The following is a 19856-nucleotide window of genomic DNA, read 5'->3' on the forward strand; positions in this document are numbered from 1 at the left end:
AAAAAAAAAATACTATATTAGACAGAGACTGGAAAGTTGGTCCAGCAACAAACCCTAAGAAAAGGAGTTAGATTTCTAGAGCCAATGTAAAGGAGAAAGGAAATAACTGATGTTGTAAAGTTGTTCTTTGACCTTCATATGTGGGAATGATGTGCACGCATACACATACCTACATAAATACACATATACAAATCCATACAGAGAAAGACATAAAGTATCATTTATTTTTTTAAATAACATATTTTAACTTAATTTACTTAAATGCTATATTGCTTTATTTCCTGTTCCTTTTTTCAGATTTATTAAAATATAATTGTCAAATAAAAAAGCATAATTGTCCCCTTCACCAATGACCTTCAGTCTACATGTAAAAATCTCCTATTTTCCTTTCCTCTGGAGATCCAGGCCTCCCTCAACTCCCGGATCTTCCCTATTAATCTAACCTCTCTTGGTCTATGGATTGTAGCTTGGTTATCATTTACTTAATAGTTAATATCCACTTATAAGTGGATACATACCGTATGTTTCCTGGGTCTGAGTCACCTCACTCAGGGTTATATTTTCTTTTTCTCATTTTCCTGCAAATTTCATGATGCCATTTGTTTTAAACATCTGATAAATACTACATTGTGTAAATGTACATTTTATTTATCTGTTCTTCTGTTGAGGGGCATCTAGGTTGTTTCCTGTTACAGGCTATTATGAATAAAACCACAATGAACATAGTTCAGCAGGTGCCCTTCCCTGATTGCTAAGGATGTTGAACATTTCTTTATGTGTTTCCCAGCCATTTGAAATCCCTCTATTTAGAATTCTCTATTTAGATATGTACCTCATTTACATCTAGATTATTTGTTGAAGATGCTGTCTTTTTGTATTTCTGATTTATTATTATTATTATTAGTTATGTTTTACACCCAGGCTATAATTTCCCCTCCCTTTGCTTCTCCTAGTTTTTCTCTGACTATCATCTTCCCTCTGTATGAGACAATCCAGTGTGAGGGAAAGGGTTCCAAAAGCCAGCAAAATAGAGTCAGCCCCTGATCCCACTGTTAGTAGTAGTAGAAGGCCAAGTTACACAACTGTAACATGGGTGCAGAGCTCCTAGGTCAGCCCATGGATACTCTTGGTTGTCAGTTTAGTTTCTGTGAGTCCGTATAGGCCCAGGTTAGTTGATTCTGTAGGTTTTTTTTGTTTGTTTGCTTTGGTTTTTTGTTTTGTTTTATTTTGCTCTCATTGACCCCTCTGGCTCCTAAAATCCTTCCTCCTCATCTCCCACAAGATTCCACAAGCTCTGTCTAATGTTTGGCTGTGGGTCTCTGCATCTGCTCCCATCAGTTGCTGGATAAAGCTTCTCTGATGACAATTATGGTAGGCTCTGGACTATGAGTAAAGTAAAGTATCATTGGGAATCATTTCATTGAATTTTTTGGCAGTCATGTTTGATTCTACCCTAGACGTCAGGATCTTTGCCCTCTAGGCAGTATCAGGGGCCTGCTCCCTCTCATGGCAAAGGTCTCAAGCTGAACCAGTCATTTGTTCCCCGTTCTATCAACTCCAATGCCACCTTTACTCCAGCACATCTTGTAGGCAGCACTAAGTGTAGGTTAAAGGTTTCGTGGCTGGGTTGGTGTCCCAATCCCTCCATTGGAAGTCTTGCCTGGTTGCAGGAGATGACCAGTTCAGGTTCCTAGCGTCAACTCCTAGGAATCTTATCATGGGTCACCCTGATAGATTCCTGGGAGTTTCCATTGCTCTAGGTTTCTAGCTTGTCCCCAAAATGCTATCCACCACCCTTTTCTAGTGTGTATTTATGGATTCTTTATCAAAAGCCAGATGTCCATGTGTTTTTCAATTTATGTCTGGGTCTTCACCTCAATTGCACTGATAAATGTGTCTTTTTTATGCCAATACCATGTGGTTAGTCGGGGGGTGGGGGGAATGGAATGGAGGGAAAAGTGCAGGAAGAAAGGGCAGCAGGTAGAACTGGAGGGCAGTGTGTGTGTGTGTGTGTGTGTGTGTGTGTGTGTGTGTGTGTAAACCTAGTGCAGTGAAAACTTCCTCCACTCAATGAAGGTGATCCTCATGAGGATTCCTAGTAATGGGAGAAATCAAATTTCAGCTGCTAGCCTCTCATAGTCAGACAAGGTTTTTAGTTGAGGGATTGAGTTGCATTTGATTGAATTCTTGGCCAAAGTGGTCACATGAAAATCCCCAAACAACCCAGGCCAATACTAAGTCAAAAGTTTTTTCTCCAAAAACTAACAGTGGGCTTCAGCTGAGGATAACATCCATACAACTCATCAAACATGGAGAAGTCAAGCTGGTGCTAACATGAGCCTTTGTCCCTACATTCTAGTTTCTTTAGTGTTGGAAGGTACTCTGCAAGCTATGGAAAGAGATTTATGGACACCAACTTAGCCACAAAACCTTTCACCTACAATCTGCTCATCCTGCAAAATATGCAAGGACAATGGTGGCACAGAAGTTCAGAGAGTTGCCAACCAGTCTGATTTGGTTTTAATGCCCATTCCCTGAGAAGGAGTCCATACTTAACAGTATGATTGTGTAATCAAGAACCAGAGAGTAGATAGCCCAGAGACCTAGAGTAAAGTCAAACATAAAGTCATGGTCTAAAATAAAGAAAAGAACACATAGTTGTAAAATGTACTCTGTGAAGTTTCTATCAATACATACATTATAAAACCACTGTCCGAATCAATCTGATTAATATTCAAAAGTAACCCATCTTTCCTAGGATAGAAATTCAAAATCTACTCTCCTAGCAAATTTCAGTATATCACTGTTACCTACAATTAACATCATGGGCCTTGGGCCTCTATAACTTATTCATATCACAACTGAAAGGTTGATCTTGATTGAGTGGTTTGGGGAGAGCACAGGTACAGTTGCCCCACACATGAATAAATTTCTCATTTGCATTCTAGCTCCTTGACTCAGCATCATTCTCCCTCCCATCTTTACCAGGGAATTCTTAATTGCTGAGTATTTGGGTCCTTACCATCTTTTTATTCTTCTCAAGGTTTGCAGTAAACCTCACAGGTAATTGTGTGGGGGATGGATACGATTGTGTTCTGTATGCATGTACAGTCTACTGCAATGAGCCCTAAATAGATGCCTACATTTTGACATCAGCTTTTCAGTTTCAGGTACGTATGCATGTTAGGAGATTCTGCTGTGTCTTATTGCATCACACAGCAAAATAACCTTGGTGGTTCTACTTCAAGGTCTCAGGTGTGGAGTCATTAGCAGCTTTGGAAAAGATCAGAACTGCATTACAGCTGCACAACTGCAAACAAAGGGTAATCCATGTTTCTTCAGGCTTAGCATCAGCATCTGGAGAACTCCTTAGCCCTTGCCTGCAAAGAGAGTTAATTGGAAGTTTTGAGCTAAATTCCCCTGGGATAATTTCTTCAAAAGATGTTTAAATTATAAAACATATGTGGAAATGAATAAATCAGAGAGCAATGGTGTATCTTTGCCTTCATCTTAAAAAAAAAAAAAGGTGATTACTTTAAAAGGAATTCCACTTCAATATGTGCAATATATACTAACATTTGGAGCTGTGCGCGTGTGTGTGTGTGTGTGTGTGTGTGAGAGAGAGAGAGAGAGAGAGAGAGAGAGAGAGAGAGAGAGAGAGAAAGAGAGAGATGGATATATTCATGTGTATGTGTGAGAGTATAGGTATGTACATGCCATTGTATGTACCAGAAGGTCAGAGGACAGCCTTGTATATTGATCCTTGCCTTTCACCTTGTTTGGGACAGGATCTCCTGTTCACAGCTGTATATACTAAGTTGGATGACTCATGAGCTTCTGGGGATTCTCTTTTCTCTCCCTCCCATCTTGTTGAAGGAGTGCCAAGATTTACAGAAACATACAACGACATCCAGCTTTATATGGATCTAGGCCTCTTAAGTCCTCACATTTACACAAGTGATTCACACACTGAGCCATCTCCTCAGACCACTCAGGGAGAATATTGATCTCAGTGAGTCCTAGACTAATTAATAGAAACATGTCTACGAACACTTTATAAGTATTATTGACTATTTGAAGCTTCAACATTTAATGGAATCTATCATGATTATTAAGAAAGAAGCTGAGTTACAGGGAACTTAAACTTCAGAAATCTTTCTGGCTTTGTGAACCTTTAAAGCCATCTCCCATCTTTCATACCAAATCTCTCTCCTTGCCTATCATCCCCATAGCCCTTAACTCAGTGGTTCTCCAAACAGGCAGATGGAGAAAATTAGATTTAATTTCCTGTATAAAAGCTGTGAGGTAGTTTTCACTTCACCTGGCACAAGTGAAAAGGCATCTCCGTGGCCTCTGAGAACCACTGTGTCCCCATCTTCCTCCCAATACCCCTTTCTGCTCTGGATCCCAGCAAGCACATTTCTGGGGGCTTTGGAGTTCTTTCCCTAGAATGCCCACACCTGCACATGCTCACAGGTTTCCTCTTGGGCTTTCAAAATCAAACGTTATTTTCAAATCAGTTTTAGGCTTATAGAACAAAGCAGCCAGGATAACATTCCTGTATATATCCACTTCTACCTCTCCTCATTCTCTATATAATTAATATTTTGCACCAGCATAAGCATGTTTGTTATTTATGAGGGACTAGTGATGCATTATTAAGTGACTTCCATGCTTGCATTTGGATTCACTCTTCAATATATATAGTTTTGACAACTGTATGCATCACTGCAATACCGCACAGGACATGGTCACTACCATGAATCCCTTCTATTCCCTTAGGCACCCTTCTTTCTTTCTTTTCCTTTGGAATCCGTGGCAACCGCTGACAATTTACTGTCTCTATATTCTGCCTTTTCCAAAATGGCTTGTAGCTGGCCTCATACGAATCAAGCCTTAGCAGACTGGCCTTGTCACTTAGCAATGTGCACTTTTGTTCTTTTGTATCTTTTCCATTTTTAATAGCCAAATTTACTGTATAATATTCCATTGTACAAAAGTGCCATCATCTATTCATTCACCTATTGAAGAACATTGTGGCCGCCTTGTTTTTCTGCAATTATGGGGTCTATAAACATTTACAAGCAGGATTTTGTGTAGACATATATTTTCAACTTCTTTGGATAAATACTGAGAAGCCCTGCTTATGCATATTACAATAAGATTATGTTGAGAAATCAGAAAATCACCAAGCTGTCTTTCAGAATGGTGGCATCATTCTGTGTCCTTGCCAACAATAAACGAGAGATCCTGCTGGTGTCACATCCTTCCCAGCATTTGCTATTGTCCTTATGGATGTGGGAAAACCTGGTATGTACATAGCCATGTACTATTGTTGTCTTAATTTGTAATTTCCCAGAAGCACAGGGTCGGAGAAACCTTTCCGTGTGCTTGCTTACCATCTGTGTACCTTTCTGATGGTGTACATGTATAGAACATTTGCCCATTTTTAAATTAGGTTTCTTTGTTTTCTTTTCTGTTTTGTTTTTAATGGTCTTTGTATTTTGGATTCAAGTCCTTTATCTAGCACATTATTTTGGTAAATATTTTTCTCCAGACTGTGGCTTATCAATTTTACACTTTTGTCTTTTGCAAAGTAGAGAAATGTCATTTTAATTAAATGTAATCTGTCAACTCTCTCTCATAGAATGTGGGGGCTTTTTTTGTTTTGTTTTTGGTGGTGTGCATATAAAAACCATCCCCAAAGTCACCTCAATTCTTTCTAATGTTAGATTTTAGACTCATGTAGTTGTGAATTTTACATTTATATCTGTGATCCATTTTAGGGTATTTCTGTGAGTTCTACTGGCAGTTTATTGAGCCTTCTCGTTTACATTCCAATTCTGATGTCGCTCCCTTGGAGGGGGTTGTCATGCTTGTTCTGGTTAGTGCAGTGCCACCTCACTAATCAGCGAGTGGTCTAATAGTCTTCCTTTCCCCTCTCACTGTAGTATCCCAAAATCCTATTGCATCTTCTTTATTTGCATGTTGACTTTTTTCTTTAACTAGAACTTAAATACCATGGGAGCTAGGACTCAACCCACCTTTGTCAACTGTTGTATCTAACAGACAAGGACTCAATATGACATATTGGAAAATATTTATTGAATAAATAAGTAAATAAATACACTTTAACACTTGCAAAGTGTTGTAGTTCTTGATTATGACTTTTTTTAAAATAACAAGAATACAAAATTTACAGGAAAGAAAAAGAAAGTAAATGAATTAGAAAAAAAGTTTGTACAAAATTCTACCTGTTTTCTTATTCTGCTTGTACCATATATTAAGCCCCGCTGAATGTACAATGTGGTGATATAAAAGGAAAGTGACTCAGGAAAATTAAATGATTAGCCTGGCAGGTTTTAGTGTCTCTGGTCTGTTGCCAACATACTTTATTTTTGGAGAAGATCTATTTAATCATTTTGAACAGTCAATAGAAGACCCAGATAGAGTGTTTCCTCTTTCTCAAAATGCAAATTAGCTTCACCTAATTTTAGTTTAGTTTTTATTAACTAAGTAATGGAAAGGAATTTATTTGTAATCTGAGTTAGATTAAATGATAAATTATCCTATCTGTTGCTGACAAAGGAAATGAATTACATAGCCTAGTCTTTTTTATAGCTTTTAGTGAATCTTGGAACAACCCAAAAATCCAGAAGGAGGTTTCATAATTGATTCCTTGACTGCTGATGGGCCATTAAGGAAAGATTCTTGAGTTTAGAAGCATCTTTACAAATGTGCCCTGCCACAGGCAAGAGATGAGTAGCCTGGATTCATCTGTAATTATTATAATCATAATATTAATATCCTTAATGGAGAGGCTGGGGTGAAACTTACTTGTAGAGTAGCACATTCAAGCTTCTGGATTTTATGTATGGTACCTCAATGAATCAGTCAATTAATCAATCACAATAACAATCCCAATAATACCAACTAGACAGTTATCTATATCATTTTGGTCTTTTTCTTAAAATTACGGTATTACCTGTTTCTAAAAGTGCACGGTCATTTCAGACTCTTGAATTTAGTCAGATAATCAGTCACTCTTCATGTATTGATTACAGAGGGAAGGAAATAAACATATATCTCTTTCCATGGCTATTGATAAAGCAGATGAAAATCACTAATAAGTGTTCAGTAAGTTACTTACTGTAAGATTAAAATTGAGCCTAGAGAGATGGCTCAGTGGTTAGGAAGAACAAACATTTGTCTTATAGAGGACACAGCTTCCGTACCCAGCACCTATATCAAGAGTCTCCCAACTGCCTGTAGCTAAGTCCAGAACCAGGAGGGTCCAGGGCCTTTTCTTCACACACACACACACACACACACACACACACACACGTATACACACATGATTCAAAATAATAAATATTTTAGTTTTATTTTTGAGGTTATAATTTAATTACATGCTCACTTAACTTTTTCCATGTCCAAATCCTTCCATATATTTCTCTGACCTCTGCTTCAAATTCCTGGCCTCTTTATTCATTAATTGCTGTTGTGTGCATGTTTGTATTTATACATACACCTATGAACTCAACAGGTAATAATTAAAAATAAAACTTTCAAAAAGGATGAAACTTCACAAAGTACTGTGGTTGTTTTCAAACAATAGCTAGATATATAGAAGATAGATAGATAGATAGATAGATAGATAGATAGATAGATAGATAATACATTGAAGTACTTTAAAAATAAAATGAGCCGGGCATGGTGGTGCACGTGAAGCATTCCATATTTTTAAATTCCAACTAAATTCTTCACAGAGTTAGAAAGGGCAATTTGCACATTCATTTGGAATAACAAAAATCCTAGGAGAGCAAAAACTATTCTCAATAATAAAAGAACCTCTGGTGGAATCACCATCCCTGACATCGAGCTGTACTACAAAGCAATTGTGATAAAAACTGCATGGTATTGGTACAGCGACAGACAGATAGATCAATAGAACAGAATTGAAGACCCAGAAATGAACCCCCACACCTATGGTCACTTGATCTTTGAAAAAGGAGCTAAAACCATAGAGTCAAAAGAAGACAGCATCTTCAACAAATGGTTGAAGTTATCATATAGAAGAATGCAAATTGATCCATTTTTATCTCCTTGTACAAAGCTCAAGTCTAAGTAGATCAAGGAACTCCACATAAAACCAGAGACACTGAAACTTATAGAGGAAAAAGTGGGGAAAAGCCTCAAAGATAAGTGAACAGGGGAAAGATTCCTGAACAGAACACCAATGGCTTGTGCTGTAAGCTCAAGAATTGACAAATGAGACCTCATAAAATTGCAAAGCTTCTGTAAGGCAAAGGACATTGTCAATAAGAACAAAAGGCAACCAACAGATTAGGAAAAGATCTTTACCAATCCTAAATCCAATAGGTGGCTAATATGCAATATATATAAAGAACTCAAGAAGTTGGACTCCAGAAAACCAAATAACCCTACTAAAAAATGTGGTACAGAGTTCAATCAAGAATTCTCAACTGAGGAATACCGAATGGCTGAGAAGCACCTAAAAAAATGTTCAACATCCTTAATCATCAGGGATATTCAAGTCAAAACAACACTGAGATTCCACCTCACACCAGTCAGAATGGCTAAGATCAAAAACTCAGGTTACAGCAGATGCTGGCAAGGATGTGGAGAAAGAGGAACACTCCTCCATTGTTGGTGGGATTGCAAGCTGGTACAACCACAATGGAAATCAGTTTGGAGGTTCCTCAGAAAATTGAACATAATTCTACCGGAAGATCCAGCAATACCACTCCTGGGCATATACCCAGAAGATGCTCCAACTTGTAAGAAGGACACATGCTCCACTATGTTCATAGCAGCCTTATTTATAGTAGCCAGAAGCTGGAAAGAACCCAGATGTCCCTCAACAGAAGAATGGATACAGAAAATGTAGTACATTTACACAATGGAGTACTATGCAGCTATTAAAAACAATAAATTTATGAAATTCTTAGACAAATGAATGGATCTGGAAGATATCCTAAGTGAAGTAATACAATCATAAAAGAACACACATGATAGGTACTCACTGATGGGTGGATATTAGCCCAGAAGCTCAGAATCCTTCTTAGAAGGGGGAACAAAATACCCATGGAAGGAGTTACAGAGACAAAATTCAGCGCAGAGACTGAAGATACAACCATCCAGAGACTTCCCCACTTTGGGATCCATCCCATACACAACCACCAAACCCAGATGCTATGGCAGATGCCAACAAGAGTCTGCTGACAGGAGCCTGATATAGCTGTCTCATGAGGGCTTCTGCCAGTGCCTGGCAAATACAGAAGTGGATGCTCACAATCATCCATTGGACGGAGCACAAGGTCCCCAATGAAGGAGCTAGAGAAAGTACCCAAAGAGCTGAAGGCGTCTGAAGCCCCATAGGAGAAACATCAATATGAACTAACCAGTACCCCCCCCCGGGGCTCCTTCGAACTAAACCACCAATCAAAGAAAACACATGGTGGAACTTGTGGCTGTAGCTCTATATGTAGCAGGGGATGGCCTAGTCGGTTATCAATAGGAGGAGAGGCCATAGGTCCTGTGAAGGTTCTATGCCCCAGTATAGGGGAATGCCAGGACTGGGAATGGGAGCAGGTGGGGAGTGGGGAAAGGATAGGGGATTTTGGGAGGGGTAACTAGGAAAGGGGATAATGTTTGAAATGTAAATAAAGAAAATATCATATATATATATATATATATATATATATATATATAATTTCTCCTGTCTGAAAGAACTGCAGGGATGGATATGGAGATGAGCCTGTGGAAAAGAGGGTCTAGTGATAGGCACATTGTGGGATTCAGCTAGCTGAGAGGCCCCAAGGCCTGACACTATTACTGAGGATATGCAGAGCTCATAAAAAAGGGACCTATCCTGACTGCCCTCTGAAAGACTTAACAAGCAGCTGAAAGAGCCAGATGCAGATGCAGATATTTGCACTCAACTAATGGACAGAAGCTGATGACCCCTGTGGTTGAATTAGGGAAAGGCTGGAGGACACTGAGGAGGAAGGCGATCCTGTAGAAGGAGCAGCAGTCTCAATTAACCTGGACCCCTGAGATCTCTCAAACACTGGACCACCAACCAGGCAGCATACACCAGCTGATATGAGGCCCCAGCACACACACACAGTAGAGAACTGCCAGGTCTATGTTCATTCAGAGAAGATGCACCTAACCCTCAAGAGACTGGATGCCCTAGGCAGTTTAGAGGTCAGGTGGGGTGGGAAATTGGTGGTGGGGACATCCTCCTGGAGACAAGGGAATGGAGAGGTATGGGATGTGGAATAGTTGGAGGGTGGACCAGGGGAGAGGAATAAAGTCTGGAGTGTAAATAAATAAATAAATAAAATGAAAATACACAATACAATTCAAAATAATTTAAAATATATGTAATTCTTTATATAAAAAAACAACAAAAACAAAAAAACAAAACTTCTTTTCATGTTTAATAGTTTTTAAGTCATCTTTACACTGACTTCTAATACTGGCCACAGGAGATAGAGGTTAGGTACATTTGCCAAAGTCACACTATGGCCCTGCACAGATTGTAATCACTATCAAAAAAGAATCTATATACCAAAAGTATACATTTGATAGTCGAGCAAACCACAATCTCTATTTCACCTGGTGATGTACTCATTCTGCATCCCACAGGTGAGGGTTGTTTTGTATTTGTTCTACTGTTGCTGAGGGTGGTGATCGTCAAAGTAGTATACTGTTACGCATCAGAGACAGTGGGAGAGCAGTAAGGCAACATGACTTTATTAAGAAACTTACACTTGGATAGAGTTGTAAGGAGTGGGTAGAAGATGGAATTTAGGGCAAGAACAATCCTGGTGTAAAATGATGTGTGATAATTCATATTGTCCCAAGACTTACCGTTTTACTTTCCAGAGGCCAAGAGAAAATCCCCATCCTGGAACACAAGCAGATGGCATGTATACACACAGGGAACATAAACAAAACAACGAAATAACTGGTCAGGACTTAATAACTATCAGGAAAAGCAGGAAAAGTTTGAGGTCTGCATATGTCTGTGTTCATATTATACCCTTATATCACATTATTTATTCTCTTAGATACTAGATTTATGCATTAACAAATGCCATACACTACAAACACTACAGAATTCTTCCTACAGTAGTCAGCAGTGCTTCTTTCTCTTTCTTTTTTTAAGAATAAACTTACTCCATAAAAATGTTACATTTTTGAGTTCCTAAAATTTGGTGTGTTGTCATTAAAGTAATAGTGGTAATCCCTAAAATTTTACTTAATCAATTCTATGGAAATCTTTATTTTAAATTGTTGATTTTTATTTAGCATGCATTGTTGTTTGGCCTGCCTGTGTGTCTGTGTGAAGATGTCAGATCTAAGAGTTACCAACATTGGAGTTGCATGAGCTCCTATGTAGACGCTGGGAACTGAACCTGAGGCCTCTGAAAGAGCAGCCAGTACTCTTAACCACTGAGCCATCTCTCCAGCCTGGGGTCCTTTTTATTTATAAAAAGAAATTAGTGTTATAAATACAACACTTCACTTCTCTGGGGATATATGAGGATTTCTAAAGTCCACTTTAAATTTCATGAGCAATGGTCTATAGTGTATGTATACTTTCAATCCACTTTGTGGGAGGGAAAAACATATGTCGTGCAACCGTTAGTGTGTTTCCCCTCAGGCGCAGAAAGAAGACTTTAATGCAGGAAAAAATAATTGAGACAGAGAAAGCCTGAAAGATGAGACTACCTCAGGCACTTAAATTGAAGGCAGAAGTCCAGATAATTCCTGTCTGGTCACTGGAGGGATCTATTGGCCACTAGTGACTTTAAATCTAAGCTTACTCTGAAACATTTCCTTAAGGGCAAATGTTATTTTCTAATGGAGGTCTTGTAATAAATTAGTTGCAGCAATGGAACCTGGAACAGAGAGAAGAAAATGTCCTCTGTCTTTCAGTTCACTCTTTCAAATCTTTTAATTTTTTATTTGTCTCCCTATGTTGGTCTAGTCTATTTGGAAAGTGGGATGGCTACCAAATGGACTGTCTGTCCATTAAAACACAAAATGTAATCAAATATATTAAATTGTGTAACTTTCTAGTGGTAGAAAGTTGACTATGTAAATATTCAACTGGCAGATTAGCCATGAAGTGGTAGCATTGGTAGCTTTGGTTGTATCTTAACAGCCAATAAAGTCCATGCCATTCATATAGACTTGACTCAAGAATTTTCCAATTCCAAGCTCTCATTTGAACCATAGTCCAAATATATTTAAAAGGGAAAAATGAAGTCCTTTCATAACAGAAAGTGCAGTGCTAAATCTGTGGATAGATAAATGAAACAAATACTCAGAGAGCCAAATGTCCTTTCCAGATGTGAGTTCTGTTACCTTACATTGTGAACATTCTGCCCTGGACTATAGAGCCAAACTGTCAAAAAGGACACACAGGGCCCCTATTCACATTGCGTCCAATTTCTCTCTCCAGCCTTTATATGCTGTTTTTCTACATTTTAACATCAGCTGCTTTTCTGATTTGAAGATATCATAATTGTCCCACTTGACACAAAGTCCCATGCTCACAATGCTTCAGCATTCATTTGCCCTTGGTGCATACAATAGCCGCAAGGCTTAGCTAATGCTCTCCTCTAGGAGCTGCCTCAGGCCCCAAAGACCACAACTCTTTTGAGCCACATGTCTATATCCACTCTGTAGTTTAGAGTTAGCAAAATCCATGAATTTGGAATTCATTGTTTTTATTTTTATATTTTACTGAGTTGAAAAGAAATGACTTAAAATAATATATTAACACCTTATTAAAACAAATCTTGGGTTTTACTTAGGTTTGCAAAAGAGAAAAACAGCAGAATTTAGTTTTATATGAATTTCATTGGGCTTAACAATATTAAAGTTTTTCACTGTGTTTGTAATCCAGTTAGTTTCTATCTCTTTTCAGAAAATATCAATGAGAATAATTTCATATAATTTTTAAAACATGTATCTGGGGGCTCAATTGCAAAGTACTTCTTAGCCTGTTCTATGACTACAAAAATAGTTTTATAGTAATATAAAGTTCTATTATATTGATTAATGTATTTTCTTTGAAATACTATTTATGTGTATGTAGCTCTTAAAATCATAATCCTTACTAAGTTTCTATTTTAACATAGTGCAGCAGTATAGACTAGTCTGCCCTTCAGTACTGGAGTGGTGCTATGCAATAGTAGATTTGAAGTACTATGTAGTCGATCACTTTAGTCCTTCCTTATGAGACTAAAAGGAAATAAAGTCATGTTGCAAATAAACACCAGAGGAGCCGCTTGACTTTCTAGAAGACTATCTTCAGCGAATAATGAAGGAAGTCTGTAAAGTTCACTGTAATTTGGAACCATAGTAGTAGATGCCAATTTTATTAGAGAATCTATAATACATTGTATGGTAGAATACATTTATTTCAGTGTAAACATAAAATACATACCATGTACAAATTAACTGTCGACTGTGGCTTTCCTGAGGACAAATGTCTTTTAAATTTTCTATTATATAGGTGCATGATTGACATACTGGGGCCATGTCCTTAAAGAAAAATTGAGCCGGGCAGTGGTAGCACATGCCTTTAATTCCAGGACTTGGGAGGCAGAGGCAGGCAGATTTCTGAGTTCGAAGCCAGCCTGCACTACAGAGTGAGTTCCAGGACAGCCAGGGCTGTACAGAGAAACCCTGTCTCGAAAAAACCAAAAAAAAAAAAAAAAAAAAAAAAAAGGAAAAATTGATTCTCTCTTCTAGAAGACATCAGTTGCTGATAACTCCTTAACTATGGGTACATCTTTTTGCTCACCGCTCTCTTACATGTTGGGATATTGTCTGGGTTAAACTTCTGCAGGTCTGCAGTATTGTCACTATGCTGTGTGGAAGCTCACACATCTAAGAGTATAGAAGTAACATAAATTGGACTTGATGTTTTGTTTTGTTTTAGAAGAAAAACAAAGTTGGGTGTTTAGGGAAGGGGCTGGATATGGGGAGAGTTGAATAGACGAGTATGATAAACTACATTGCATAAAATTATCAAAGAATGAAAGAATTGCAAAAGTGGTTTATTATAAAATTAACGTGAAATAATTTATATTATATGATAATTGTTTTGAGAGCACAAAATAAATTACCTAGTTTGATCCTACCCCTATAAATACAGTAAAGATCCTAACACCTTCTTAAGAAATACTATCATGAGAAAATTTGTTTTCTGTGGAATAAAAGGAAAAGTGAGAATCCTCAGATTTAAGCCTCTTATTTGGTTGAGATTTGATACAAGACACAGACTATTTACATCATTCATATTGAGCTATGGGAAGTTGTTAGAGCTGAGGTTTTTAAATTTCATATGCAGGAATTATTGAATAGTGAGAAAGAAATACCCATTGACCAAATATGGAACTGTAATCACCAAGCAAATGGTTCAAATGCTACATTTCCAGTACCATGTGTTATGCAAATTTACAGATTTCCTATTTTGGATGTGGTAATTGATTTCTGCTCTGTCTCAAGGCAAGGGAACAGTGGCTGAATTTACCTGCCTGCCTGAAACAATAGCAACACAAGTCACAAAACCAGACAGAACTGATAAAACAAGAGTCTTGGAGGCACTGGACATCCAGCTATAGAATGAAGTAATCTCAAAGCCATAATAGGCTTGTAAAGATAGGTGCACATTTGCATCAGTTTAATATTATCAGAAAATTTGTAGGCCACAAATTGGGAAAGAACAACCCCAAAAGTGGGCTTTGGTACATTAAAACATGAAGGAGTGGAAATGAGAATACAAGATCAGCAAGACTTCTAGAGTACATAGATTAGAGTTCTAGGGAGAAGACTCCTAAAAATAAATAGAATACAATTGTAAAATAATTGCATATTTATCAGATTAGTATCATGCACATGTATGAAGCATAAGGTAATAACCACTTTGGATTAAAGGAAAACTCATTCCCATAAAGTATGGAGCAGTTTCATCCTAATGGCGAAATCTCAAAACATATGGGGTAATACGTAGAGTATTTGAAAGGATTTTGTCTCAGTAATAATGGGAAATAATTATCACTACAATAAATGCTTCCATGCCTCAAAGTAACAAACAATAAAATAAAGACAAAAAGGATCAAACTATTTCAAAGTACATTGCCTGCATCCCAAGACAAGGCCCAAGGATATTCAGAGGAAATTTTTTAAATGAGCAGCACTTAACATGGACTTCATATGGATCCCCTAACAATCAGAGCCTGGTCTGTCTCTGACTCTCTTGCCTAGCACTGGATCCCCTTACCTTAGCTGGACTGCCTGGTCAGGTCTCAGAGGGAAAGAGTGCATTTAGTCCTGCTGTGACTTGATGTTCCCAAGTGGGGTGGTGCCCAAGGGGTCTTCCCATTCTCTGAGGAGAAAGAGAGGAAGTAATGGGATAGAAGGTTGGGACTGGGGTAGGGTCGCTTCGATCTGATGTAAAGTGAATAAGTAAATAAATGAAAAAAATGAGCAGCATTTAAGTACGAAATGAACAGACCAGAATCTTGATCACACATAAACAAAGGAATCCCAGAAGTACAACCCAGAATTAAGAAGAGAAAGGTCTGTGAAACACAAAACAGGGCTGAGCTGCTCATTTGCATTTCAGAGAAGGCTTTGAAGCTCATTTCAAATACATTTCATATGTTCAAGGTGTTAATCAACATGAAGGATATAGGAGAGAAATAGATAAAAATTCAAAACATAAAAACCACAATGACTGAGGTGGGAAGTAAACTCGATGGGATTAATGGCAATTTTTATATGGAAAAAAAAAATGAGAAGAGCTGTACTTAGCTGTAAGACAGAACAATCAGAGCCTTGCAGAGTTGAAATCTAACGGTGCCAGACCTCATACCCAGAAAAGGAATTCTTGTCATCTCGGCGTGATATTGAACGATATTTTTAGTATGTTCTTTTTTTAGTATAATACTTTTTAGAGACTTTCATGCAATATATTTCAATCATACTCACCTCCCACATTTTCCATAACTCCTCCCTCTGGATTTTACATTCTTTCTGCCCTCTTTTCCATCCTGTTCCCTGAGCCTTAGATGTAAGAATTGTTGTGTAGATGTATCAGTTAGGGACCACTTCTATGGGATCTGATATGCATGTGTGGTAGGTGGGTTAGATTCCCTAATAGCAAATGGAATTGGGCAGAAAAGGTGTAATAATAACAATTTTAAAAATCAATTGTGGTAAGCTACAAAAAACATGGTTTAAATGTGAAGATACAAACGGGTTTGTTGTTGCTGCTGTTGTTGTTGTTGTTGCTGTTGTTTACGTGCACAGATATTGTGAATATTGTCTTGGTCAATGTTCATAATCAATGGGACTAGATCAAATCAGTGATACTCACATCGGATGTGCCTGTGAGTGTTTTCAGGGAGGTTTAACTGAGGAACACAGACCCATTCTGAATGTAGAGGGCAGGAGGGACGATCCCTTCCTTGAGCAGGGCATCCAGATTAAACAAAGACTGAAAACAAGAAAAAGCAAAATGAGCACTTTGACTTTTCTTTGCTTCCCAAGTGTGGATGCACAGGACCAACAGCCTTAATGTCTATGGCTTAGTCACAGGTGAAACCCATCTCAGCACCGTGATGGGCAGCACCCTTGTACTGAGTCTCCTCACTTAAGATGCTTGCTGATCTTGTGGCAGCAATGAAACAGTAACTAACAGACATGGTATGCCATGTAAATACTATTTAAAATAACATGATTGGTTATCTTGCTGCAAGGTATGGTCAGTTGAGTGGGTTCAGAGTCCACAGCACCCATGTACCCATCTAAGATGGTAAACTCCCTGCTCCCTGCCAGAGTCTTGGTCTGGAATACGTGCCACACTTCTCACATAAGGAAACGTGGTAGTGCCAGTAAAGTTCTCCATGCTAATGAGATATCTAGAGGCCCTCAGGGTATAGTCAATAAGCGTCCCTCCCCAAAGGTATTTTGTCCTCCTTACAAAAGGTATTTAATCTCTGGTCTACCCAGAGGAGTGGGTATTCATCCCTTTTCCAAGATGAACAGCCAATAAATGGTATGGATAGACATGGACTGCCTCTTTCATTGAGAACCGCTGTGGAGAACATAGAGAAGGCTTTGCCTACAGAGCAAGAGCTTTAGTCTCCCATAGAAGGCCTCTCTGTGCTCCTAGACAACCGTCACCAAGCTAAAGACAATCAACCCACAGGCCCCCAACTCGGCTCCCAACTCAGCAGTGCCTAGATGTCCAGGAATAGTCAGTCCCAACCTCCTCCTGGGCCATGGACCCCTGATCCTTCTTCATTCCAGACTCCTCTCAGAGGTGACTGGATTCCTGTGAGTCAGGAAACCCCACCTTCGGCTTTCTACAGCCAAGGCTGTATTTCCGCACCTCCTGAGTGATGTCTTGGGGGCTTTCCTAAATCCCAGCACCCTACAGCTGCGGAAGTACAGGGAGATGCACTTGAGCACTCTCTGCGTTTCGCCTCCCCAGAAGCGTCTCCACACCCCAAAGGTGGGCAGAACATGGACCCACAGTAGGTTTCAGAGCAATAAACAACATGAGGCTATTTCATAACAAGAATGTTGCTATTAACAGAAACAGCTAATGATCCATGTTTTGGGGTTTTTAGAAAACTTTTTATTGATTCTTTGTGAGGTTCATATCATGTACCCCAGGCCCACTCACCTCCATGTCCCCTCATATCTTCCCTTTACCCTTGCAACCTCCCCCACCCCAAAATAGAAAACACACAAACAAATAACAACAACAGCAAAAGAAGGCATAGAGAACATCTCATTGTGGAAGCTGTAGTGTGGAACAGTGTGTCCACCTATCTTCACTTACAATAGTTCATTGCAATGAGCCATTGATCTGGTTCAAAATCTCTGGCTTATCTAACACCATTGATTCTGGATGCTCATCGAGACTTCCAGATATCCTCTTGTTGCCCTGTGTCATGGAGATCCTACAGCTTTGGAACAGCAGGAATAGCCCTTTCATATGTGCCAACCATTCAAAGATGATATAGATTTTTGAGTGAGCCATCCCAGAGCCCTCAGCTGGTAAGGGATGGGGATAACTCTCCCAAGCTCATGACCCTGTGGGCAGCTTTCACAACTGCCGGAAGTGATAAGGGGCAGGGTGAGGGTAGGCATCACCTCTGAACCTGTGCCATCCAATGGCAAATGAGTGGTTGAATCAGCTCTCCCATACTCATGTCTTTTAGGACAGATTCACCCACACCCCTGCCATCAGGGCTAGCTCCAATGTGCTGCCTCATTGAGGTGCAGGGCCTCCTCCCAAAGTGCTGTCAGCAATGAGAGATCAGGCCAGCTCTCAGAATGCCACACCGAGTGAGGGGTGGGGCTAGTTCTGCACAGCTCCTGGACATTCAGGTGCTCCTTGGCAGCTGTCCTGACCAAGGGGATCCTGATGTTCTCTAGAGCCATGGTTATCACCACTGATCCCTGCCACTGCCTAGCCGTAGACTCAGTTATGACCCTCAAGTGGCAGCTCTGGCTGGGACCTCACCATGGCCCCAGGAGGCAGAGCTGGCCACTCACAACAGGATACACCCCTTTACCCTTGAATCTCCAGTTCCATCTTTCTTCATGATGCTGCTCCACTTGGATTCTTTCCCATCTGACCATAACATATTCACACATTGTGGTGGCTCCAGCTGCAGGCTGGCCATGTGGCTGCCAGATCCCTGGATGACATCCTCTATCCACTTGGGTATGGCATGTCTGTAAGCATGTGTCTAAGGCCTGCCTGTGCTGTGCACTAGAGGGCAGCTCTATGGGTGGTATGGCAGTCTGCAGGTCCCTGTCTGCCTCCCTCCATCTGCACTGTGTGGCCTGGATTTGATTTGATACGATTTTTATGAGTCCTAAGCATAAAACAGCTTTGACTGTCAAGCCAGGCATCAAGCTAGGATGAACAAAGGACTGCCATCTGCTCTGCCCCTGACTGATGTAAGAACACCACCACCACCAAGGTGTTTCTTTCCCATTGCTAGGAGTGTTATTTGATAATTTTTTAGAAGAAGCAATCTTGATTTTTGCTCTGCATAATAACAGAGCTTCAAAAGCATATAAAAGACACAAGTCAACAGTTGTATTAAAAATGCAAATATACTTTCTAAATAATTTAACCACTGATAATCTGAAATGCAATAAGAACATAGACCTGAACACCATTAACCACTTGACTTAAGTGATATTAGAATGCTCCACCCACTAAGAGCTCAATTCATATTCATTTCAAACATAGTGAAACATTTGTCAATATATACCATATTCTGGGCCATGAAATAAGTCTTAAAATATTTTATGTTTCAAATCACACAATTATTTCCCTGGGCAAAAAAAAAATTAATTAAGAATTCAATATCCCACAGATCTTTCACTTCCTAAGTGGATGCTCACAGTCAGCTATTGGATGGATCACAGGGCCCCCAATGGAGGAGCTAGAGAAAGTATCCAAAGAGCTAAAGGGATCTGCAACCCTATAGGTGCAACAACATTATGAACTAACCAGTACCCCGGAGCTCTTGACTCTAGCTGTATATGTATCAAAAGATGGCCTAATCGGCCATCACTGGAAAGAGAGGCCCATTGGACATGCAAACTTTATATGCCCCAGCACAGGGCCAAAAAGTGGGAGTTAGTGGGTAGGGGGGTGGGGGGAGGGTATGAGGGACTTTTGGTATAACATTGGAAATGTAATTGAGGAAAATACCTAATAAAAATATTTAAAAAAAAAAGAAAAAGAAAAAAGAAAGGATTCAATATCC

At 39.3% G+C, this 19856-nt stretch overlaps 1 protein-coding gene and 1 non-coding gene across 6 annotated transcripts in view; one reads left to right on the top strand and one right to left on the bottom strand.

Annotated features, from left to right (window-relative positions):
* The window catches only part of Spag16 (sperm associated antigen 16), an 871964-nt gene that overhangs the window by 741696 nt on the left and 110412 nt on the right, over positions 1-19856 (top strand). The gene's annotated exons all lie outside the window — the stretch shown is intronic.
* On the bottom strand, positions 18942-19084 carry LOC115032448. Its single transcript, XR_003838126.1, has one exon. It is a non-coding gene; the product is annotated as a small nucleolar RNA SNORA48 (small nucleolar RNA).

This window comes from Mus caroli, chromosome 1 (assembly GCF_900094665.2).
Source record: "Mus caroli chromosome 1, CAROLI_EIJ_v1.1, whole genome shotgun sequence".
NCBI lineage: Eukaryota > Metazoa > Chordata > Mammalia > Rodentia > Muridae > Mus > Mus caroli.